This window comes from Bombus terrestris, chromosome 6 (assembly GCF_910591885.1).
Source record: "Bombus terrestris chromosome 6, iyBomTerr1.2, whole genome shotgun sequence".
NCBI lineage: Eukaryota > Metazoa > Arthropoda > Insecta > Hymenoptera > Apidae > Bombus > Bombus terrestris.
Window position 1 is genome coordinate 12,362,727 of NC_063274.1, and position 27,311 is coordinate 12,390,037.

At 39.2% G+C, this 27,311-nt stretch overlaps 1 protein-coding gene and 1 long non-coding RNA gene across 4 annotated transcripts in view; one reads left to right on the forward strand and one right to left on the reverse strand.

The window, feature by feature from the left end:
• The window catches only part of LOC100645674 (semaphorin-2A), a 557,658-nt gene that overhangs the window by 160,800 nt on the left and 369,547 nt on the right, over positions 1 to 27,311 (forward strand). The gene's annotated exons all lie outside the window — the stretch shown is intronic.
• The window catches only part of LOC125385336, a 34,047-nt gene continuing 26,319 nt past the window's right edge, over positions 19,584 to 27,311 (reverse strand). Inside the window, exon 2 of the long non-coding RNA XR_007224452.1 lies at positions 19,584 to 20,056. This is a non-coding gene — a long non-coding RNA (uncharacterized LOC125385336). The remainder of the gene's footprint in view (positions 20,057 to 27,311) is intronic.

Below are 27,311 nucleotides of genomic sequence, written 5' to 3' on the forward strand. Positions count from 1 at the left end.
TGATGTTACAACCATTGTTTTCTAAATTTACCTTAGAATGTATCGTTATTAACATTATCTTTTTATGAATGAACTTGTTTCTTAAGAATTGAATATTAATCGTATATTTATGTAATGAAATTGAGAGAGTAATAAAAAATTGATCAAAGGCATGAATTAAATAAGATTACTAACAGGATACTACATACAGTCCACGACTACTCTGTCCTTTGAAAACAAGAACCCTTACACGCCAGGAAACATTTCGGTTACAAAAGACACCTAAATCCAGTAGCAGCGCGAAACTAACAAGGGTAGATAAGCTTTTACACGACTCCGAGGCACGGTCGAGCTGAACATCGGTCGTCGATTGCGGAAAGTGTTATTTGCATCGCGGAAGGTTAATTTAGCAAACTAGTAGCAGAAACGAGCGCGGAGAGACAATGGAAAACTCGATAGAGCGGTATCAGTGTCGGCTGACTAAAGCTCTCCCGTGTCATTTGTTACCGCTACGAAAATATTGATGCAGCTCAAGCAATCAGGTTCGCACGGTTCCTCGCGTTCTAACCCAATTATATAGTAATTCAGAGCTCGATGTTATCGAGCCTCTTTAATACATTACAATTCGATAATATTGTCACGCGATGCGGTAAATTTTGCTGACATAAACCGGGAAAGGGCGTAACATAGTTCATAGAGGACGTTGCGGATATCGTGTCGGGAAAATTCGAAATTCCGCGCGCGCCGCACAATGTCAATCGAGGCAAAAGCAAAATGCCAATCCGTCGATATTATGTTACGCGTCGTTATTCTCGTAGGGACACTGAGGCCGATCGACGTGCATTGTAACCAATCGCGTGCCAGTACACCGCTATCCATTAATCTGCAGACACGCGCGGCCACCTCCACCTATGCACGCCACGTATATTTGGCGGACTGGCCTGTTCCAAACCTCTGACACACCTGTGCACGCATGCACTTCGACACTGGTCAATACGAGGTAACCCGTGGAATTTGATCAGCTTGATTGTTTCTGTCATTTGTGCTCGTTGAACTGGGTTTCTTTGTCTTTTTCGATGACTTGACCGCAAAACATCGTGCCCGAACTTTTGCTTCTTTCTTGTTGCCCGGTGTTGACCCACTGGTCTTTTTTTTTCAAATGATTCTTTCATAGAAAAACAAACACCTTTTGGAATGGGAAAATTCTGAAATTTTTATAGAGTACAGGCACCAGGGATATTACTGCTTGCATCTTTTAACTCGAGAATTGAAATTAGTAAGGAAAGCGATGTAAAATATTAATAGAGACGTAGCCTGAGGATACTTTCCCGACATGTTTAACTTGAGTTTAGTAATTACTATTTATCTCGACAGTCTACATTTCAGACGTACAAGTCTGTATTTGTAATTTGAATATTTCGCTCGGGAATTAATTAAAGCCCGATATTAACTATTGAGATCGATATACATACATGTATGTACGTACATGTGTATCGATATTATTTCTTCTGCTACGAAAATATAGATATTAAATATAAATAAAAATTTTGTTTATAGATTTTAGATTGCTTTTTATTTTACACGAATAATCGGACAAATTCGAACTAATAGCAAACGACACGACTTTCCAAAATATGTTTAAAATCTATGAACTGTGATAAATTCGCGAACACGATTCGATGATACTGTAGCGGCACATGAGTTAGAGGACGATTCAAATCATATTGTTGTTTTGCCTCGGTTTATCAAGATCATTAGGATACACGTAATGTAATAATAAATAAACTCCGGGTAAAACAATGTCGCCGCTATGTGCAACCGTCGAACAAAGACTAATTTGTATTTTCCGACTTTCCCCCGACCAGTATAAATGGACGCAACCGAAAAGAGTTCAGTATATACCCAGTATCTATCAGCATCTACAAGTTATCGATCAATATCTACGAGTATTTATCAGCGAATATTGTCTGCATAATAATTTATTTAATTCATTTGAAATATATTCGACGGTTTCAACAACAAGCAATAACGTCTAATAAATCTCACGATCAAACATCCTCTACAATGATTTTCCTTTTCACCCGAAGTTACGTATGAATTTTATGTGTTTTAATTTGTATCGGGGGAGAATGTTGTTCAGGAAGAACGTTAATTTTAGGATCTGCTAGGGTGCACGCGCGCGCGCACACACACGTCGTAGTAGGTATCCCTTGTTCGTGGTCAATATCGTGTGTGGATGAGCGTGCAGACGGACAAGGTCTCGTCGTAAATTGAATTGCAGCTTGATGAGAGGTTTATGCTCCTAATGAATTATTTGCCCTGTCCACGTAAAACAAACTCCAAGATTGCGGAAGCCCCATGTTTGCACACGTTCGCTAATAAATACGGCCGGTATCTTAGATTGTCCTGGTAAGCAGAATTCTTCGTTAAGCGTAGAAACATTTGTTGGCTCACTGTATCGTCTACAATCGCTACACTTTACAGCGTCTAATTTCGAACGAAAGCTATTATTTGATATTATTCGTATAACTATAAAACGTTGAAATTTATCGCGTTAAAGATATAGCGTCTGAACATTTCTCTAATTGTTACCATACTTTCGAATTTTATAAGAAGAATGTGTAAAAATGTAATATATAGTGTGAGATAGAGAGTCTTGAATGAATCGCCAAAGAGCCAAGAGAGATCCATTTTTAGAATTGAACTGTTATTCTTTTATCGTTATTTTCGTTTTCCCAGTTCATTTCCTATTATATACGCCGAGTAAAATTCTGGCTACAACTCAGCATTCGTACTATTATTATTATTTTAATGTTTTTGTTCGTTGTTAGACGGCCAGTCGTGCAAGCAACAAAAACACAACAGATGCATAGGTTTGTAGCGGGAACCTTTGAATTTTGCACTGGATGCCAGTTCGTTCATTAACTGGGGCTAGAGGGCCAACGATAATGGCTTTTCTACCCACGCTTCCTGCGCTGAAAGCTTGGTGAAATATTCGTATCCACGGTACTCTGAAATTAATTTTTGCACAAATATGTTCTGATAATGGTATCTAGCGCGGCGTATGAGCTCGTACCTGGTATGGTCTTTGTGATGAACTGTGAGATGAAATACGTCGTGTTTACTGCAGCGTTGATTATGCGTGTTCTCGCATTTTAAGTGGTAATTATAACGTGTGTCTTATTGTTATTCAGCTGCTTAAACAATCCAGTTAGCCGGATGAAAAAACTATGTAATTTGCATACACTTTATCGGGATATATCAATCGATATAGTGTGAATAATATAACGTCAATCAATGCAACTGAATAACGATCAAACGGACGTTTGAAAACCTATCTACGAGTATTTATATTTATACGTATGTTATAGTAATTATAACTTTATTTCGAATTGGTAACAACGATTCTCTGTAGACGAAATTTAATGTAATATTGGATGCACAAGGTGAATGAGAAGATAATTTTAATCGGCATTAATGACACGCGTAATCATGATCATCAATATTACTACCGCATAAATGGAACGTATTACTCGGCTTGTATTGCTTTGAAGTGCAAGTAATATCCTAAATTTCCTCTTGTTTATGCATTCACCATTCCCATCGTTAAGGGGTAAATACGTGCGTACACATGCATATGCACAGCGCCTAAATGAACATGTCAAGAGCATAATGCACTTGTACTAATGCACGTTGCGTGTTGGTATTGAGAAGTGTCTGCGGCTTGAACATTGTCGTAAATTCGATATCCATCGAGATGACGATTATTGGCTAAACGTAAGACGTTTCTACCCTTTCAATCTACTCTTGTCGATAACTCATACATAAAATAGATTTTGCACGAAAAACAAACACTCGAATGATCGAAAATTTTTTAAACACACTGTGCTTTTAGTATCACGTAACATATAACAATTTATACAAGAAAAAGATTATTCAATCGCCGTTGTATTTTTATAATTTCCTATATATATTATATTATAGAATTCTTTAAACGAATAATTCATTGAATTCTTTAACGAACACGCCACGACTAGAAATTTTCAAAAATTATCCAAACATTTTAGTAAAATGTGACATGTAATACGTAACATGCAATAGTATTACAAAAAAAAAAAGAAAAGAGACCATCGTGAAAAATTATCCTGCGTTTTCGTTCAATAGATTACTTAATATTTAAGGTAGTGGATGAATTTCTTCAGTAGATCGTCGAGTTCGAAAGACAGAATTCCCTAAAAATCACATATATCGTGCGATTTTTTCCATGTCTCGAATAGCTAGTTTACTTTACGTGCGTTCGCCTACCAAGAAAATCAAGTTACTTGAAGGCACGAGGGTGAGCCAGGAGTAGAAACGCGTGGTACATGGGTCGCACGCACTCGTGCGTGAGCCGTTCAAAGTCGCGGTAACAAACGCTTTCCAAAATTGCATTAAGAGCCGTTCCCACTTCACCACGTATCCGTAGTCAGGTAGCGTTTGAGAGGTGCCGAATGAATGCAATTCTTGCGTATAAAGTACACGCGGTTTTTAAACACCACCGTAAAGGGCGCACGCGGCCCGTGAGAGAGAAAAGCACGCCTTTGAGGGAATTCTCTACGCGAGCTACCTCGCCCGAACAAGGAAGAATCTACTTTTCCTCCTTTTTTCACTACCGTCTCTCTCCTTCTTTTTCTTCCTTTCTCATTCACATTCTTTTTTCTTTTTTTTTACCTTTTTTCCCATTCCAGCTCTTTATCACATTCCACGTCGGGAGACAAGCACCAAGCTTACTACAGACACGCTCACCCAGCAGAACACCGTCATGATAATTGCAAAGAAGTTAATTAAGAACACCGTAGGAATGTACCAATTTACATTTACGCCCTTCCGTTTGCTTTCATCTCACCGCGGAATAGAGGCACACATTGGGCCTCGCACGCCACACAGTCGCCAGAAGTCTCCTCTCTGTATCGGATCTTCCTCATCCCCTGGTTCCCCGGTCTTTTCCTCTTATTTCTCTCAACCGTGTGTGTCCTGCTCTCGTGCTCGGCCTTTTACCCTCCCATTAATCTTACTTCCTTTGTTAGCTACTCTAATTGTATCCTCCGTCTCTCTCCAATCTGTCCCACAACTTTATCCGTAGACTCTGGTTGCTTCTTGTCCACCTTCGTCCTTCGCCGAGGCTTTTCCTCGATATTCTATGTCGTATTTCACCCGACGATGTTTCTATCCGCGATCACGACGTCTTTTCTCTGCGTTTCCCCCTCTTAATCGCTCATTATTCTACGTTGCTCCCGCTCTCTCTTTTACTTTCTCTTCAGTTTTTCTCGCATTCATCCTGCGTTTCGTCTTTTTTTTTCTTTAACTGCTTGCTACCCTTCACTTTCCGGTTCCTCTTCAGCTCTTAAACAAATTTCATTGCAGTTCGGTTAAGCGAAACTCCTCGCGCAGTGTCGGTTCGGAAGAGGGAAATCCCCGGGAAGAGAGCAACGTAGGAACCGGAAGGATGAAAAAAACCCGAGCGGAAGACTGGGTGGGTGTACAGGAGGGAATCTTCCACTCACCTTTTCGACTTTTGTTGGTGTGCCCATGCGTCGACGGACTCATGAAAGCGTCCTCGAGACCAACCCTTTCCGACGACCGCAGTTCCTTTGACCATTAACAGTCAGCTTTTTAGACATTCGTCGGCCATTGTGCGAAACTTCCTTCCTCTCCTCTGCGATAACGCATGCGGATCTTTGTGCCAACGTATCATTCTGATCCTACACCAGCCGAGAATGATTTATGAAAAAAGAGCCGCTATTCTTGGAAACCATCGTGTCAGAGAGTATTTCGAGGTTTTACTACGAAATGACTGTTGAGTACTGTTGTCACGAGTTAAAAATGCTTTATGAAAAGCTTTTGTCGACCAAATATTTGATTTAGTTCGTAATAATTTTATTCAAAAGAAACCTTTATATTCTATTCAGATGTTTTTAAGCTAGTAGTAATTTTGCTGTTTTTAAATATAATTTTAATTATTATTATAATGATATTTGATACGAGAGCCAGGGACGAGTAAAATATATTTCTGAATTTTTAAAAGTTTTTGATATGAAAAAAACGTGAAAAAGTATAAAAAGGAGAACAGAGAGAAAATATCAAATATAATTATAAAATGTCGAGCAAAACAAGCTATCGAATATAGAATATCATAAGGAAACTGGAGATTCATCACAGTATACTTGAAATTAAAAGAGAAAAAGAAAGAAATATAAAGGACGTTTAGTACTTAAAAATATGTATATAAAATATGAAATGTGTATTTTCTGAAAAAAAGGATAGAATAGTGAAGGAGCAATAAATCAAAAAGTTCGTTATTAAACCAAAAAAAGAGGAAACATTTGAAATATGAAATTTTAATGACATTTTTAAAATATCTCCCGTTATCAAATTTTAACATATTATCTATATATCTCCTGTATAGCTGTACTTGTAAACATTTGCCAAAAATCGACTGTCAAAAGTGCCTACAGCTATTTGTTTCTCTCTGTACGATTAACGTTCCACGATGATTACCTTTTAGTCGAATTGTAATAGCTAGCTTCGAAGAGAGACAGCGGTTTTATTTTATGTTTCATTTTTTCCTCGTGCAAACGAGAAATTAACTTCCTCGTCCTCTCGATGTTTACTGCTATGCAGTTTTCGATTAAATCAAAAAGCAAAAAAAAAAAAAGAGAAATGAAAAACAATGAGCCGTGAGTAAACGTGAATGGCAGCGATCACAATTTACGTCGAAAATTTCTATTCTCTCTCATCTCCTTCGCTTCATCGTCGAAAAAGTAGATAAACGATACACAAGTGTCAATAGATTTTTCTTGTCGTTGAAAAGCGTGTAACAATTTATTCTCATCGTCGCTCTATGCCATCGATAAAAACAGCTGTATTCGTCTTGCAACGCGTGGACGTTTATCGCGAATCGACGAAAGAAACTCGTAAGAAATAATTTCGAACATAAGGGGAAATAAATTTATAATGGATCGTTTGTTTCTTCTAACTATAAGTAATTTCTGCAGTTTTTATTAGAAAAGTACACGGCCAGATTTTCCTATTTCCAAATTCTAAAGATTTTATTAAGGACTCTCTCTTTGTTCAAATTCGATTCTTTTGTAATTCTACACATTTTAGAAATGTTTAAAACAGTCGTGTTATTGATACACGATTTAAGAAAGACTTTTACAGTAAAATGAAACACTTTTTCATTCATGAAATTTATCTTCAATGATTCATCTTTCACCCTAACCTGAGACTACAGTAAACTGTTCGATGTAATTTTAAAATATTATTTATATACATATATTTTAGTATAAAAAGAAAATTAAAAAGGTTTTTGTCTTCTGACATTTTTCTCGTTAAATAGCATAATTTTATTACGTAAATGAATAATACTCCGAACCTAGAAAATAGTTCATTTTTTAAATTAATTCTTGCAAGTATCACGGAATTAACGAATTTTCATTGTTCTTCTAATAAACGACGATGTTATTTTATTCAAGTTTGAGAACAAAGTTTTATGACCTATTTGTTCTCTCACGATGTTTCTACTCAACGAGTCACCACATCGAAGTAACGACAACACTTCGGTCGTCCTCGAATCTCGACAGACAGGTGACTCTAATTCGTTGTAGATCACGCGCAGACAGTCTCGCGTTAGCGTCCTCGTCGCGTTCCTTGTATCCCCGTTTATCCATTCCCGAAGGATAATGCATGCGCCCATCAGTATTCGTTCGAACTCAATATTGGTACGCGGAAGGCGTGCCCGCCACGTCGAATTTCCATACAGGCCTCCTGCAGACGGTATGGAAATGCGAGAGTGAAAAACAACCAAGGCTGGCACTGTACCTGGCCGCCTCTTTCTCCGTCTCTTGTCGCGCCTCTCGTGAAACTCAAACGCAAATCCTCCGGACGACCGCATTATTTGACGAGACCGGTCTCGCTGAAAATTCCACGGAAACAATTTTATTCGGACGTGGTCTGTACTCCTGAAGAAAGGCTTTGCTATTAGGCGCATGCAAAAAAGTAACGACCGATACATTTGTGTGAGTATTATCGAAACGGGATTGAACGCGGATACGTGGAAGAAATTAATCAACTAATTGAAAGTAACTGGGCGATAGTAGATGGAAATTTAAAAGAAATAAGTGGAATTCAACTACGAAGAAGATAAATGTATCGCGTAGTATCTGAATGATTATTAAATTATGATGGTTTGTGTATTTATGAGAAATTTGAAGTACAAAAATGTACGAAACGTTAGACATCCTTTTATCAAAATATAAAAGAAATCGGTAAATTCTAAATGGACTAAAAGAGTAATGGGATGAACGTGAAAGTAGAATAAGATCGCAGTAGTCAGACAAGCAACTATGTATCTAGCATCTGGTGTAAAATATCTCCTGCTGCCGTAATCGACAATTTATCGATAATACTTCTTACTATACATAAAAATAAGCACAATCAAACCTGCGTGATTCGTTTCCTCGTATAAAACGTATTTATTCGTCATTCCATTTTATACCACGATAACATAAATAAACGTACAGATACTAAATGTATGAAATAAATCCTTATTTCTTTAAAAGCACAACAAAATGTTCACGCGAAAAAGATTGTTCTGTATACAAGTTTGATATGTTAATACGTTTCGTTTTATTCAAAAGATACATTGTGAGAATTTGTAATATCGACCTGAAGAAGCCATATATAGAGGATTAACGGGGGACTGTCATCCAGCTGCGCCTACTCACCATCAACCGATAAAAACGTTATTCTCGACGTGGTTCAATAAACCATTATACGAAATTTCCTAATTTCTACATCTGTTAGTTCATTACCGAGCTTTCCACGTAGACTTTCCTAACTGCTATTCTCCATCCTTTCTATCGGTTTTCGATCCACCCTACGATCGATTATACAACCTGCATTCGAATATCTATGCAATCGAATCTTTAATCTGTACGACCGAATATCTTTCCAATTCCAATATCCACATTCATTCTAACTCTGTAGATTTTCATTTCGTTTAAAAAAGATTAATATTATTCTTATTGACAATCGTTGTTCAAAATTTCTAGCTTCTAGCATTATACAAACAATTCTAGCGTATGTTTTTAGGAAAAAACAAGCTGAGTTATATTTAACTGACATTTGAAACCTGTGCTTTTAATTCTGTTCAAAACTTGTCAACTGCGTCTAAATTTTCTTTTTTGTTATTTTTTTTTTTTTTTTTTTTTTTTTGCTATATTTTTGCCACCAGTGTGAGTGACTGGTGGTGAACGGTTCGATATTTTGTAGAACAGAAGTGGTGTAAGTGTTGAATATGTATATGTTCTATGCGAAATTTAAAAAATATGCTTTGTATATTTTTCTGAAAATGTCCTTCATTTTTTTTTAAATACACTGAAATAAATACGTTTGATTTACACTCAATTAATATAAAAATAAGATAGTAATGTATAATAAAGTTTAATCATTGTCCTATGATCATAAATCATAAGTCTTCCTCTTTATTTTCTCAATATATACACAACAAAGGTACTGATTCAAATGACCCGGCCAGTATATGTATAGTAGCTTGCTAGCTGCCCATTGTCTGGCGCATCTTTCATCTCAAAATGAAGCAGCACTATTCCGGATAGAAGTTCCTTTTTCAAATTTCTCCTTTTCTTTTTTCGCGCGCAAAGTGCACCTTTGTATTCCCACACTGTCGATATTTTACAACCAAATGGTTATCAAAGAAAAGAGTTAAAAAACAACTAAGAAAACAAGACAGAGAAAGGAAGGAGATAAAAACTATTTAAAAAAAAGGAGAATAACGCACTACTGACTTTTCAAGTGACCGATCACGCAATTTGTATTTTAGCTGGAATATCGTTTGTAAAGTTTAAACGTTTGTGTTGCGACGAACATTCGAACGCGTGTATTTCGAAAGTTGAACGCCGAAATGTTGGAATTGAAATTCACGAAGAAAAACAAACTGCGGCAGATGTCGCGGGGGTGACGTGGGGGAAAAAAAGCAATCGACGAAATCGAATGGCAGCGGTGTGGTCAATTTTATCGGTTTTATTCGTCCGTTCGCTGTCGTTCGCAAGCATCTCGCCTTAAGCCGATAACTTCCTTATTCCGGCGCTCTTTGCAGCCATTTAAAGTATTTAAGAGATTTCTCTGGATCTCTTAAGGAGTGACAACGTTGGAGGGATTAGTGGAAAAGTAAATACCATTGAAGGAGACTTCACAATTTATTAAGACCGCGCTGGAGGAGAGATCTCTCTCGATTTCTTTCTAAGAATCGCTCAAAGGTCGAGCATAAAGTATCTGCAATTAAATTTACGAAAGCTGTTTATTTAGGAAAATATTCGATATTAACGAACACTTGCAAGGCGAGGTCTTGCCAGTTTGTTCGAGATGAATCGACGCACCGGATCCGCCCGGTACTTCTCATAGAATTACAGGAGGATTTGCTTTGAAATGTTTCGAATTGAATTTAAGCAAGTTTTCCCTTTAACGGAACTTCAGACACGAATAAACATATCTAAAAGAAGATTTTCTCCTGTATATCTTTGAAAGGAAAATACTGATTCTTTCGATGTTCTCTCTGTTAGGTTTCAGTTAGTTTTAATTCGCTTTCAGAAACTGTACGAAGTTTCCGTAACATACTATGGGTTAAACCAACGAATCTCTGTTCTAACTTTCATTAACGTTAAACATACTTATACACCCCGTGAAAGATAGAAGATTTGCCGTTTAAACAAGCTGTTGAAAGGATTTAGTTCACTCGTGAAATACCGGACCGATTCCACGAAAATTTCACCACAGATAAACTCAGTACTGTTTCTAAATTTCATAATTCTGTCACTTAAATACAACTATACACTTACAGCCGTTACAGTAGGAACATGTACGTAACCTTATTTTCCCAAGAAACGACTTTTTATCATATCTTCTATATTTCATCTTCGTACTATTAAGTCAATTAACTTCATTTCATATGTTAAATATAATCCCACTAAATATTCAGATTTCTTACTGTAATGGATAATTGGTCATTTAAATACTTTGGCAATGTCTGCGAAATATATTAAATATCTTACAATTTCTATATATATTTTCAGATTTTTTGTTGCAAACTTTACGATTATAATCATGATAGTTAGATCTCGTAACAGTGTTAATGAAATTTCAAAATGTTTTACGCCAATGAAAAGTGTCTACGAATGCTCGAATATTTTCACCAGCCTGTGTACGCAAAAATTCGAAACTAGAAGAAACATGAAAATAACAGAAAATACCGAGCAACAAATTTAATGCAAACAATGAAACAATTTTCTTGAACAGCCACCGCTTTTAAAGCTCCTTGTTTGACCGTTTTGACGAGTACGAGTAACAATTGAAAACCAGTGACGGGCTAAGGTAACGTGGCATCGATTTTACCTGAATTCACGGGGTTGAATTCACCCCTAGTGCGTGATTCGTTGTCCACGCTAGGGTCTCTGGGCTGGGTTTGCGGTCTTGAACGAGCACTTTCCTCCTGGCCGAATAACGCGAGCTTTTGGGCGATCGATGGCTCACCCTCGTAGATTCCTGATGCTTTGTGTGCTGCCGTGTATTTCCCATATACGTGGCACAATCAGCGGCAGGTGTTTACTCGGCCTGATTAACGTTGTTCCTCCACAGTTGCGCCTCGGCTGTGAACCACGTCTATGTATACCGGATATATCCGGTACGCCTGGTTTCGCTCGGATTTCAACCTGGATTTAACTGTCATTCTTTACGTGTTCGCCGTTTGCGCTTCGCGAATATAAATAGCCTTAATTGTTTCCTGGCACTCTGTCACGTACGTGTAATTATGGGAACGGAAATTGCGTTGGGAGATCGAGAAATAAACGATTGTTCGAGCTCTCCTTCGACGATGATGGACAACGTAGGATTCGTTTGTTGCTACAGAACGATCTGCTGCTGTTTCGATGACGTTGTATGCTTGCCTCTGCACGCGATGAAGATTATTACGTGATGAAGTAGTTAAAAGCAAATTTGAACTTAACGTTTCTGAAATTAACAGCAATGACTGAACGCAAGATTGGATAAGCCTAACTTTTGAATTTTTCAGAGTTTTTGAAGCTTTTAAAATTCGGACATTCCGAGCAGTGAATTTTGTAGAAATTCAAGTTTTTGAATATTAGAAGGTTTGAAGTTTTTATAGCTTAAAAGTTAGATATTTTTGAAATTTGGTACTTGACGGATTAAAATATTCATTATCGGTAACGTAACGAAATGAATTTCATTGCTATCCGTTGAATTAAATACCGTCGTTTAATCCTACTTTTAAGCATGAAATATCTTGAAACAGTATCATTTTTCAACTTCTTCGTTCTAAATTGAATTTCTAGAATTGGACATTGCGTATATCTGAGATATACGCCGCCGTGTTGTAACGAAAATACAATCTGAAATCTAAAATGTATCTGATATTTCAAATATCTCGTATGATATTCTCTCAAGTCACATGAGAGAAACAGATTCTACGGATATTTTAAATCTGGAGAGTACAATATGAAATGGATTTATTAAAGTGTTCTGGGAAAATGTCGTTTTTAGAGGGTCACGTCGCAGATTGCAATAGTTCTCTCGGGGGATGGTTTAGCGGACGCGTGTCCTATTTCGGAGCCGAAAGATATGACTCTTCCGTTTCCCTTCTCGAAATTGCCCTCAAATCGAAATCGTATACACAAAATCGACATGTGTTTTACGAGTGCCTGTAATCAATTGATCAATATCAGAGAATAAATATTTTATATAAATAAGATGGCTTCATATACGATGGAATTTAAATACCAAAGTATATGTATTCGATAATTTAAAATAATAGCAAATGAAACAGCAGGTAAAGGTTTGGTAATCTATTACGGTTTGGTAACAGACATACATATATATTGTACAGAAGCGTTGATACAATGGAGTACGATTGGATAAGTAGAAAGAGATTACAACATGCCAGGCATAGTTGGGGTTGGTTAATCCCAGTGAAAACCTAATGGATAAAGCGTCGGTAAAATCGCTTACCGTCGGTTAGTTTTCGCCATCCCTACTTGCCCGTTAGTGGCCGCTAGAGCTCGCTTTTAACAACGCCATCTGTTGGAAAGGAAGATTAATCGATCTAGGGGTAGTACGGAAAAATACATCGCTGTGAGTTTAGATGGCGCCAAAACGTATCCATTGCTTGTTGTAACCCCGCTACAAGATTTAGTCTATCGTAATTATAGTATACCTTTTAGAAACATAAAGATAATTATTTGATACTTTTATAACATATATTAATAGATTTCCCTCGAAAAGAAGATAATAATAAGTTAATGTATAAAATTAAAAAGACAGAAGAATTGTGAAACGCTATATTTAGAACTCTTTAGAACTAGTGAAACTATTTCAAAATTCTTTTCTTCTTTCTCCTGTTCTGATTTTTAAATTATCAATCTCACGCAAAAATAAAGCAACTATGAAAGATACAATAGAAAACAAAACTTGACTCACTGTCAAGATAAGTCACAAAATATCAACATTAAGTAGAAAATTAAATTAAGCGATTAATCAAAATACTTCCCAAAACAACGAAACTAAATCCAGCGTATTTAATGGAGGAGAAAACCCGTAGGAATACGTTGCCGTTTACGTAGTTTTAGAATCCTTAATCATCAGCAAGCTGAACGTGTAACAGTACTACAGAGAGGATAAGATGAGAGACGAGAGGAAAGAGTTTTACAAAAGAGTCTTAAATTTATCTTTTCGACGGTAACGCTCGTCACCCCTGTAAAAACTAGACAAAACCGATCGACAGTGGTTTCCGGGGACGACGGTGGGATGGCTATTACGTAAAAGCTTGCGATTAGCGACGACCACGCTGGTCCGGGATCCCTTTGATCGCGAAGCCGGACTCCGCGTATAATCATGCTGCTACCCCAACTTCTCTCCTCTGCCTCGTCCCTTTTTCTTCTGCTTCTTCTTTGTACTCACGGTGGATGGCGATAATTGTTTCATGCCCGCAGGAAGTAAAGCTCTTTATGTTGGGAGCTTTATTTTGCGGCTGCCGTGCCGGGCATCTAGAGGAGAGCCAGGATTAATTAATAACTATGCCCCATCCACTCTCTCTCTCTTTCTCTCTTTCTCGCTCTTCCCCTCTCTTCTCGTCTTCTTGTCTCTTTATTCTTATTTCCGCTCTATTTCCCTCTCTTTCTCCTCTCTTTCTCTTCGTTTCTTCCTATTTTCTCTCTTTTTTTGTCGCACGACCTTCGTCGTTCTCTTTGTTTTTCCACTTGGATCCTCTTCATCCCTTACTATCCATCGTTTTTCTCTTCTTTCTCTCGCTTCTTTTTTCCCCTTCCGCGACGACATTAAGGCTAATCTGCAGCAACGAGTTCGAGGCAGGCAGCCCGAGCGAAACCCGGTCGAGTGAAAATTAAATCAGAGCTTATTTGTCATAAGCGACCGTCTGCCTTTTTTATTCATCGCGGACTTTGCGACGGATTAACGCCGACCGCGCTCACCCGTCCGTCTGACTACCGCTCGACCGTATCTACTTGCGGTCGCCCACCGATGACGCGCCGACACCGTCGCGTCGCCTCCTCCTGTTGCTGTTCCCCCCTATCGTGATCTGCATACCGTCAGGATTAGCGAATTAACTGTGTGAGATATACGTATCATGTTGAAGCGAGTAGTTATACGGGTTATGCACATATATTTTAATATTAGAAATATATTTCGCTCTATCGAATTCCATCGCGGATAAGAATTAAGTAAATTAAATTAAAATTCTGAGGAATTTATTTGAAACTAACAAACAATTCATAGCTTCCCTGATAAATAAAATAAGGATATATGCAGAATTCATAAACGCTATTAGCTGATATACATACGTATTAGTATACGTGTATTTCAGTGTTAATCAGATGTACAATCCAGTAACAGAATTTAAATTACCGATAGTCTTGTGTATACTTAGGACTAAACGTTCTTGAAAAGAGATGTTTCATTTCCTCAATTGTGCAGAAAATGCGTTAAAAAAAGAAAAAAAAAAAAAGTTTGTGAGCCCACTGGCACTGTCGTTCATCAAAATAAATGAAAGCTTCAAGAAATATCTTTATAACGATATCCTGAAAATCTATCTCTACATAAAATTGAACAAACTGTAACATTTGCAATTGCAACATAGAAGCACATACATTTTCTAGACTTCGTATTCTCCTTTGGAAACAGCTTTCACTTTTCCTACATCTCATCCAATAACTGAAGCCATACTTATAGCCTGAATTCGATCGGCCATCTATCGAGACGTCCGCGATGCCTCAGTGGCGATATAATTTTATATAACAAAGTATAGCGTGTAACCCTAAAATGCAATGAAGCCGACAAAACTCGAGGCTCGCGCTAATGAAAAATCTCGTGCAACCAGGGCACAAACTCTAACCACGTCATAGTCGAAATCACGCAGACTTGCGTTCGTTCGAAAGGGGAAGGCCTTTCACCATTTTGTCTTTCTTCTCCTGCACGATTTTCCGATCGGATATTTGAAAAGCGACCGCGTTATCGAAGCATCGTGGCGGTCAATGGTTTCTGATCGAGGCAAACGAGCGCGAGTCGACATTGGTATGCACGATTGTCGAAGGGTGTCCGTGGCAACGCGTGTTATTTCGTGAAACGGATCTATTTTGAGGGTGCCTGACCCTTAAGTGATATGTGCCAGGAATAGGAAAGGGTCTGGAGCCTATGGTTGAAGGGATCGTGCGACAAGGAGGAAACGAGGTAAAGCAAGCTGGCGAACGAACCGAGAGGGAACCAAAGAGAGGAACTTGTTTGCGCTCAACGAAAGAAAGAATTCAACGTGGGGGTGATCGCACGTCCGGGCATCTACATGTATTTTCCATTCGTTTGGGATCCTCTCGATACGAGGAGACCGAGGCAAGGAGGGAAAAGAAAATCAACGACCGACAAGGAAGAGGACAAGGGTAAGGGAGGGGGTTAGAAACTATGAGAAAGAATGGAAAAAAAAAGAAAGAAATCGAGGCGCACAGTGTGGTCGATACCTTTTTATACTATAGACCTTCGTCATCGACAAAGTCTTTCTCTCCACAATACCTGTGTGCTCGTACAGTCTCGCTCCTTCACTCGACGCTATCGTCTTGCCGGAACTCACGACCTGAAACCTCGAAGCCGGCCACCCCTACATCATCCTCTCTGCCCACTTTTGCAAGGCACTTTTCTTCCGGAACGCTGGCCCGACAATCGTATTCCCCATTCCGCCATTACGTTCGTCCCGGCTGTTCCATTCCTTCAATCTGGCCGCGTTATATAAGGAGTTCTTTCCTGTCTTCTCTCTCGCTCTTTCTTCGTTGCTTTCTTCTCCTTTATTGTACCGCACCGCCACACCCGTTTCTCCGTGCGTCTCTAACTCTTTCCGTTCTCCGCCAGTCGCGTCAAGTCAGATTGGAAAGTGTGTGCTCCGTGGAGAATTCAAAAGGAGAGAAGAGTGAGGGGCAGCGTCGCCTTTACTTCTGGTCGGTCAACTCTCGAAATTCGACGAGAATGTGGATACCTGTTGAAGGAAAGCCTCGGCTGTCTCGTGCGCGACGTTCGATTATATTTTTCGTGGAACGGCTTGCGATATAAACTTGAGAAATTGTTTGGATTTGCCCCGTCCCTTATCGCGGGATAGCTCGCGTTTTCGCGTCTTCGAAATTTGACAAAATTGGATAATCCAGTTTCTCGTCTCTCTCGACGTGGTCTGATTGGATATTAAAACCGAGATGTAAGTAGCTTTCAGAAAAAAGGCATTTGTAAGTAATATTTTATTTCACAGATGGATAAAATATAAGAGATTAGTAAGATCGAACAAAGAGGATATCACAACTTTTTATAAAATTATTACAGTCGCTAGACTACGGATGTTTATGGCAATTCATATTTTCATGAACGTAATTAAAGAAACGAAACTTGAACAGAGATTTGTTTGACTAAATATTATAATAATTAGTTTACCTTGCTAATTTTACGTATTTTTTCATATCACGAGCACTCTGTAAATTACCGTGGCTCTAAATTTTACATAAATGCATAGACATTCACAGTCTAACGACCACTGTCACGATACTAAAATAACCAATACCGATTGCAATTTCTGCAACCAACGACCGGATCGATATTCCTAACGGTACGACATTGCTTTTCTCTAGTTCTCCTTACTTCCACACGGCAAAATCCGATGGTGCCGCCATGGCGCACGATCGAAGCTCCGGTATTGCGGAAGCGAGCGCGACGAGCGACAAATTCTCGCGCGCTTTATATTCGCGACAAGTGCAGACGTGCATTCCCGTAAGATTGGAGTGGAAACTTTCCTCAGCGTCGTTGAATATTGCCAGACTGTAGGTAGTAACGCGCGCGACACCCCGGAACTCGACGTTCCTCGTTCGAACGAGGATCGTCCGTGAAATCACGCGTGCTGCCCGCGACGCAGCCGGATACAGTGGCTGTGTGCAGCATGCACGCGCATCTCGGTGGCTCGTAAAATCTGTAGCCTTTACTGCTTTGCGAGATTGAAGAATCAGGTTGTAAAGGGCTGAATCCGCGCGGATAAAGCGCGTCGAGGGGATGAGTGAGTGGTGCGGTACGTTGCGACGAAAGGATACGTGTGGAAACCGGAGAGAAAGAGACGAGAAAATCGGCATAGAGGTAGAGAGGGAGGGATAAAGGGTGGTGGTACGCAACGAAGGGTTGGTCGAAATTGGGCTAGCGACGACGTCGGCGAGGACGTCGACAGGTTTCATAGAATCGGCGACAGGGAATGTTGAAATATAAAATAAATATCTTAAATCCGGCTTGATCCTGGCTTTAATTAAAAGTTGATCCTGGCGTTCGATACTGTCGAAAAGATTCCCGTGGCGCAATCCAATTTGCGTGTGGATAATTTATCAGACGGCCCTTTCAAACCGCCCGTTCATCTCACCTTCTCCGTTTCAAATTCGCGTTTCGTCGCGCTGCCAATTATATCGCCGTTGCTCTTTTAATATTCTACGTAGATGGATGTATATACGCTCGTATCCTATGTACGTAGACATACATACGTTTCAATGTGGAATTAATTACAATACCTGTATTCATATATGGTTGCCAATGCCCCCGTCAATTATTTCAAGGTACCATTTTTACCATTCGTCAACAAAAGACATAGAAAGGGTATTTGTGGCACCGGTTCGGACGGTGATTTCTTATTGGCTGCCACGACGTACCTCATCCCCCGAATCTAGAACCTCTTGACAGTGGAAACTTACGAGCTTCCATTTAACTCTGGAACCGCGAATCCTCCTTGTATTTCATCGTCACGCCGCGAATTCTGTTTCAATTTTCGAGGCTCGCCTCGGCTTCTGCCTTCCGCTGCCAACGTTGCACTCTCTTGTCCCCATCTCCAAACTCCTACCCGCTCTATCGTCGTGAGAATGCTAACACGAAAATTCTAACCTAGGAATGCTAACTCAACAAACTATTCGCCATCTCAACCATCGAGAAGGAAGTAAATCGCGAATAGATCGAACGACGAAAAATCTCCTTTCGCTCTCGCGTTGGATTTTTGCGAGAAATCGCTTCACGCCCTGTCTCTCTCTCTCTTTCTCTTTTTCGCCGATGGGATACGATCGGACGACACGGACCAGGAGACGACAGGCAACGAGACAGGATACGAGGGTAATCAGGGGGCGTGGAAGAGAGACAATCCATCAGCAAGAGCCGCCGCGTGGCTGTTACCCACTGCCATCGGTGTCGTCTGCCATTGGCAGACTTTCACCCCCTGGCGAGTACGCTAACTTCAGCGGTGGTGTCGAGTGAGACAGAGACTCGATGATACGAGCGAAAGTTCCACGATGCGCTGCAACCGCGGTTTTTTTCTATTTTTTCCTGTTCTTTTTTTTTTTTTTTTCTTTCTTTTGCAACAACTGCCACGGCAATGGCGGCAGTCAGATGCAGATGCAGATCATCCGGCCGATGCGAACGGCCGACAACTGTTCTCCATGGCGCGCTGACAGTTCGTCTGTTCGGCACGTGTTCGAACGAGTTGGAAATTAGTAGGCGGCGGCTGAAGGATTTAGGAGAAAGTTGAACGTCGTTTCGGAGTTTTTGGTGCTTCGAATCTCCTGCTCGGCGAGATTAAATCGTGCTACAGACAGTTTTGGGGATTCTAAATTGAAACCATGTCAGCGGTGATGTAGTCACGTGGGAATGAAGATAAGCATTCTTGAATTTAGGTTTCTTTATTCTTTCATTTTTTCGTATTAAACATTCTTTATATATTTTTTTTTTTTCATGAATAGAAATGTAAAAGTATTAAGAGAATATAAGATTCTTTTCGTGTATAGTTCGGCAAACTTATGTTCTAGGAAAGAAAGTCTGTCATACTTTATACATCAGATACTCTAAATTCGAAGCGAAAATTTTGTCGATTGTTGACTTTCGATTACAAATTTCCATCTTGTCTACCCTCTTTTACGAATCGCATTCAAATACTTTACAAAATGATACCTAAAATAGAATAAAGAAATATAACATAGAGATAAATCAACAGTATCTTTATTTCCAAACGTGAAACCAAATCTACAAGAAAAGTAGCTAAGGACAGATTATTTCTTGTATATTCTAAAGCATCAAAAAGCTTTGTCACGAAAGCAAACGAACGAATTACACAAATGTTCTGGCATAATTTCTCAACAACTCGAATTAATTAACATGACCAAGAGTCGGAATGGAATCATATCACTAGCAAAGGTATTTCAAACGTCACTGTACATAGCGTCCTCGGTTTCTGAAAAACGGCAGCAAAGAACGGCGGCAGAGTGACGCGAGACGATAGAGGTGTCGTAATGTAAACCGCAGGGTTAATTATCCACCAGTAGAGCTGTGACTGACGTATGTGGCAACAGCGGGAACGACCTGCTTCAATATTGCTGTGTTGACATAGAAAACAGCCACGTGAAGTCAGCCAGCCAGGTATGTCCGCGTTTAAAACAGTTAGCGGTATCGATTCGGCCTGTAAACGAGAACAAGAAGAAAAAGGCGTCTGACGTTTCACTGCGATAAAAATATGCGAGAATGTGACGAATAACCGTGGTCACGTTTTCGTGACTCTGCGAATAGAGTGTTTTCAAAATGTGAGATAATTGAGAAAGTGATACAATGATAAGAATAATTTTTGTTTAATAGTCAAATGATTGATTTCATAATTCTGTGATGTAATTTGTTTGTCATATATTCTGTGATATAGTAAAGTTCTAAACTCGGTTTAGGTTCTATTTCTTTATAGATGTTCATGATAGCGTGAATTTCACACAGGCATTTGTTATCTCTTTATTAGTAAAAGCTCAAGCTCGATCTATAGTGGCACGTATATGTTCATTAGATAAAATTGTTCCTTTTATCGTACCTTGTCACTTCTGCTTGATTGATCTGTGGTTCTAAAACATGCTGTATTGTTATTGCATTTACGAGACGAATGGTCTAGGGTATTATCTGTTTAATGCGTCATGGCCCTGGAACATCACCCTAATGGGCTTGCAAACGAGAATAATCCTGTTTCACGCGTGAAGGGTTGTAGTAATGACGATAGCTATTCTTTGCCGCATTTGTCTTTTTCTTGCCCACGTTTTGCCCCTCGTTCACGATCGTTGGAAATACACTGTGTAAAACTCAAGGTCATCGGACTAGATATTACAGCATCGACTATTTTCTCTTTCTTCTTTTTTAAAACCTTTAATTAAGCACATGCGTTAATTACCTAAAACTCGTTCCTTACTAACCCTTATCTCTCTGTCAAAATCGAATCTGTTCAACTCTGCGAATTCTCAACAATTCAGCAATAAGTCCCACGACACACGACAAAGATTCATCTTACTAATTCTCTGAAATTATTACTCTACGTTGTTAACCATCTCTACTCTATCGCTGGCTAAATTCTTTGCGTCTTTCGATTTGAGAATATATTCGACACGAAAAAAATACCAGGAAACTTGAAAAGAGCGGGTTTGCGTGGAAATTAATAATTCAAGGTCGACTTTCGCGGATAGAACGCGCTCGTAGACAAGAAGCGAAAACAGGGACAAAGACGCGGGCTCGAGAGCGAGAGTAACAAGATAAGAACAAAGATGGATGAATGAAGGGAGAAAGGTAGCCTAGTCACCGAGGAGACCTCTATGCATAAGCCAAGCTTTAAGGATGAGAGATACGTGTCTAACGAGGTACGGGGTAAGGAGTTGGTGCCGCGAGAAGAGGGATGACGGAGAGGGGTGAGACGCGAGGAAAATTATTAATCACGGCTGGGATTTCATAAAGCTCCGTTTAAGCTGTGCACAGTGCATCGTTTATTACCAGGTTCTCCGTGGAGGCTTTACGCAACCAGGAAATACACTGGTACTGGCTGCTTCTAACGGGCCCTCCCGTATATTACGTATCAAGGCGGAGCCGGTTGATCTTGCCCGCTAGAATAACTTGCTCGGCCTCCTTTGCGAAAATTGAACGTCGCCGCCCCCGCGGTTCGAATTACGACCGACGACGTCGTCCGTGGTCCGTGGACTTTGAGTAAACTCGAGGACGCGGTTTGTTTAGACAGACGGCAACCCGCCAAATTATATCGGGGGACCAGATTTCCTGATCCCCCGCTTCCGGTAATATTCAAGTTTCTGGAAACTCGTCGACTGTCGTCCCGTCATATCTAAATTTCATCTTGAGTCTTATTAAGTTTCTTGTCTCTTTTGTGAGGCAGGTTCTTTTATTTGTATGTTATTCCTTTTTATGGGATCATGTCACCGTGTCCTTTCTTTATGCGAGCTAGGCAAGTTTAAGGTTCGTGCAGTACATTCCTCTGTTTCTTTCGACGATTTGTGTCACTCGAGCGCGCTGAAAGGCAGTGTCGGGTTTCCCTGTTATTACTAGGGTTGGGTTCAACCCTTTGCTCTCTCTTTTCTTCAAGGATCCCTTTAGAAAGTACGCAGATGTTTGCGTATGCAGATATTTATTACATGGTACAGTTGTACTGTTTTCTTTTATTTATTTACCTGTTGATGTTTCTACACCTGTTCCGTAGTTGTAACAGTTACTCATATTGATTATTGTAACTCTGATAATGACCAGATAATTTCCTTTTGTTTCAGGTAAGTGCTACTTGCAGAATATGGTTCCTTTCTGACAACGATGTAAGTGATACTTTTGAGATATACATATTGCTGAACCGATATAGATTTCTGAAAATACATTAGAAACTGCATTTACGAACTATACGAACAGCCAGCACGTTATTCATTATCTCTAAGAACGTTTTCATTATAATATGATTATCGCGTGAAAAGTCGGTATTTCGCAAGTAAATTTAATTTCAACGATATAAATGTTAATGATACTTAATGAAATAATTATTACACTTTCATAAACCCAATCTAAACAGGGCGCAAAAGTAACATTTATATCTTTAATTGCGAACAAGCTCAGGGTAATTAACCGTCAGATTAAAAAATTAATTTTCAATTTTATGTAACAGCAATAACTTTACATTTCGTCACACGAATCATATCGCGCCTAGCTTTAACATTCCGCAAACCATCAGAACAAATTTCCAACTTAAAGAACCTACATTTTTAACATTCGTTTAACGTTGAATACTTTCGCATATCACGAAACTTTCTGTGACATGCTTCCACCAATTTCGTCAATCGATGACGATGCATCGTAACCTCTGCTTCATCGAGAACCAGTCGAGAGCGCTCTTCTGGTAACGGAAGCGCGCACGTGCGTTGTGCGAGCGCGTGCACGTGACACGCGAGGGACGGGATCAAGGAGGGTGGTTTTCCCTGTAAACTAAGTAGTACAGTCAGAGCGAGGTATCGAATGAGGGGTCAGCTCAAGGCGTACTAGGAAGGGATTATCCCAGTCGGTATTCGGTAATTGCTGCTAGCAATTTACTCCGGCAAATCCCTATTAACCGAGCCGACGAACCTGTCGGATGTATTCCTTCACGCAACGATAGCCGTGTGTGCGTACTCGTGTAGTCGTGCGTGTGTCACGAACACTTTCCATGACTGAACGATGAATCTAATCGAACGAATGCTGAACGCGACAGGTGAAACGCGAAGTCTACTTTGATTTTTATTCATAAGCGACGACAAATTTGACAATGCCACGTGTGAAAGCGCGTGCGTCTGGAAGAAGACGGTAATTGTTAATGACGATTGCGAAAGGTTCTTAATGTGATATGTCATGTTCTTGGTATGATGTTTAATATATCGTACATTGCTTGTGAAGATTTGAATTATCGCGGAATACCATTGCTGATTTTAGTCAATCACAGATGTATTTAATCTTGATATATACCAGTAATTGATATCATATCGTTTTTGTAATATAAAAAATCTTGTAACAGTACCGTGAATTAATCGAAAATCAAATAAGTAAACGGTGTTTTTGAGAAGTACACGAATGAAATATATTCACACTTGAATAAAATGGGATTAATTTGTATGATAGAGAAATCAATCTGTAACGGATATATAATTCTAAACATCATGTACTCTTAATGAAACAAAGCTCTGTTGCATTTTATGTCCATATTTCTTCACGTAGAGATACGATCTATTTTGTGAAATATAGTTTAATAACAATAACTCACTGAAACTATATTAACGTGTATAAACATATAAATCAAACAATCTCTCAGAAAGGTTTTGAACAACCTTTCATCTTAGTATAAGCGAAAAATACACTCTTGAAACTCCATTTTTTAAGACTTAAAAAATCCTCTTACAGCACCATATACCAGCGATCTCATCTTGTAGGCATTAAGCTCGCCATAAGACGCTACGTTGGTGAAGAAACCGACTCCAAACAATCGATGCTAGAATAGATCTCGTACGAGAGGAAGGTTAATACGACATGTAACGTGACGTTGAGTCGAAATCGAGCAACTCCCCGTACTATCGTGAGCTTGTGAAGCAACTGTTCCTTCGAGACATAGCGCAGATATCGCGGCAACGTAGGTCGGATTAGGATCTATCCTTTAGCCTGCCATTCCTTTCTCGAGTAACTTGACGGTGCTTCACGAGGAAGGTCCAAAACGTGGAACGACAGTGTGGCAGTGGTTGACTGGGAATAGGATAGAGGGAAAAGGAGGAGCCGATTTCTCTGCATCTGGGGAAATGTGCCGAGATTACGGATCCAATTCCAATAAAGTTTAGCACGTGAGCCGACTGACAGCGGGCCAATTATTATTTAACCGAACTGGTTCCGCTCTTGAGCTTCCAGTTGAACCTGCTCAAGGAGAGAAAAAAAGACACTTCAGATATTCACGAAAATCTTCTGCAACGTGCCCCGAAAGAAACTGTTTCCGATCGGCTGTAGGATGGTGGAAAAATGGTAACGATTTATATCAGTCTTTGGAATTTCTCTCTTTCGTTGCTGCACGTGTACATGCAGTTACTCACGAAAGAATTCGAACATTTATAGAAACTTTATGAATGTATTATGTGTATTATATGAAACATTTTACAACTTCAGTAGTATTATATTGAGATTCGACTATCGTGATTACGTTGCTAAGGTCTGAAATATTTAGAATATACATAGAAGCTACAAGATATTTAGCCAGGTATATACTTCGTGGAGATCATAATAATATTCAAACAGTCAATAATTCATTATATTAATAAGCCTCAATATTCAGTGGAATTACATTTAACACTTATTATACGCTTCAAATGGTCATTCATAATTTACACTAATTATCTTTTTTTAATTTATGTTTTCATAATATATCAATATATTAATTATACCTCAAAATGTATCATATGATGTAAGACACATAAATATGTACACGAAAATTTCCTACAGCGAGTGTCCAAATACTTTCTTGAGCCACTGCACTTCGAGATGGAATGTGGACGTTGACGAGATTACAGGCGCAATTTAATTTATCGTGGAGCCTAAGTGCAATCTTAAAGAACGCTCCTTATTGTCGCGTAATTGCTGAAGTTATTATTTCGAGCAGTAATTAAGCAACGCTGGTGTATCAAAGGAAGGCTTTTTTGATCCTTTATCCGATAGTAACATCAAACGATTCCGTCTCCCGTTTGATCCTTCTTCGTTAATAGCAATAAGAAGCACGCGGCTGCGTTCCCGCTTCTCTCTATCGAACTATGATTCTTTTCCTTCAGCTTTTAAACATAACCGTTTGTTCAGGCTGTAACGACATTTCTTTTGTCGAATGCTTGTCGGGTTTTCCTTATAATTGAAAAAGGTGACGTTCCATAGATCGCATTGCTGTCATTCTTCTGTGCCGACCTATCCTTATGTACGCTATTCCTATAGTAGTTTACACTTTACATATTCCCTGGAAAGACCGTTCCTTAGTTTTTCAAGCTGTTCGTATTCGCGTCTAAAAAGTTTTCTAATTATGATACTTTAAACTGATCTCATCTACACGACGCCACGTAGCTCCATAAATTCGACAAAATTGCTTAACATAGGTTGTATGCTACTTACATCGCTAGCCACGTGAATTATATATATTTTGTGGTAGGAGACGTAATATATTGAAATATACTACACTATAACATTCAATATTTTATAAAATGTTGACCTGCGCGCCTTCCTCTAGTAAATATTATTTAAACCATTCATATTCTTGAACATTTCTTATTACATGAAATATGATTTTTTTAATCATTCTAAATAATTTAATAAGATACGTTGGATGACTTGTTGATGCCACTGTTAACAGTGTTCTGTGAAGACAGTCATATTACGTTACTATTATTACGAAACATGATTATTACTATGACTACTACTAAACATGACAACTACTGAATCTTAAGCTACGATTATAGTGAAACCGTGTTCCGATGAATTGTAGAATTTTCCGCAGTACGTACAATGTACTAATCGAATCTTTTCAAAATTCAACAGACCGCTTCTCTTTCAATTCGATTCACATCGATTATATACACCGGGTACCTACCAATATTGTTCATCGGCCCGTGCCAATAATCGGCAACGTCCAATTAATATTAATTATTTGAGAGTTCTTTCACGGAGCGCGAATTTTTCGGATTAAACAGATCGGGAAACAACGAGAGCACCTGGCAGCGCGAAATAGGGGACAAGGAGAGAGTTCATTCGAAACGGCGACATCATTGATCCCCTGTTCCGCTTTCTGGTTCGATGCTTAGCGGCATTAATCAATACACAACGGCAGCCAGTCGGTTGCAATTTAGAGTGAGCGCAATTGTCACTGGTCGCCCATCGCCGTTTCATCCATTCATTAGGCATTTTCTATCGCGTAGACGTTTTTCCGTTACGTCGACGTTGTTTTCGTCTGCGTTCCAACACTCCCGCCACGGTGTAGCCACGTTAATTGGCTTGCGGTGTCGGGCAACGCTCTCGTAATTAATTACCCTGGTGTCGGCTATACACCGTGATGACATTATGCGACGACATGTACGCGAAGATGGCAAAAGATTATCGGTAAAACCGGGTGTGTCATGGTTCCCGGGTTACGCGTACGTGGAATCGCCCCGCTATCTAATGTCTCGTAACAAGATCGGCATAGGAACAAGATCCTTGCAACGAGAGGTAGTCGAGTTCTTCGCCCTCGTTTACGCTCACCGGTGAGTTCTCTCACTCTAATTGTTGTCGATCAGTGCTCGATGCATGCTAAATTATATAGCTACAAACAGCGAGTGTCTGTTAAATTCATTCGACAGAGCTCCGTTCGAAATTGCTCGTCGAGGTCTATTGTTGCTTTAGGACTAATACCGATTGATGCAATTCCCAATTGATTCATTGGGATCTGTAGCTCCGGGTCATATCCGATTCGATGAATTTCTAATTTATTGAAGGAAGGTTCTTGGTTCGTGATAATATACGAAATATCTTTTAAAGATTTTCCTGAGCATATAAATAGTTAATTAAGAAAAGGAATCATGTTTTAATATCGATGGTTATGTTTATGCAGAATATCATTTTTGAATGATGATATCGTGCCTCCTCGTGTGCATATCGCCTCAAGATACTTATTTTTAGATAACGTTATGAAAAACAATTATTGTACATTCTAGCATTTAAATAAATTAGTCACTTTCTTCAAACAATAGCTTGCTTAATAAACGAAGATAATTTTCGATTTAAAACCAAAGACCGTGAACAGCTAATAGTATAATTTCTCTATTTCTCAATTTACCTTGGAAGATTGGTTTATTTCTTCAGAGTCATAAATTTAATATGTCCCTAAAAAAAGGAAAAACATT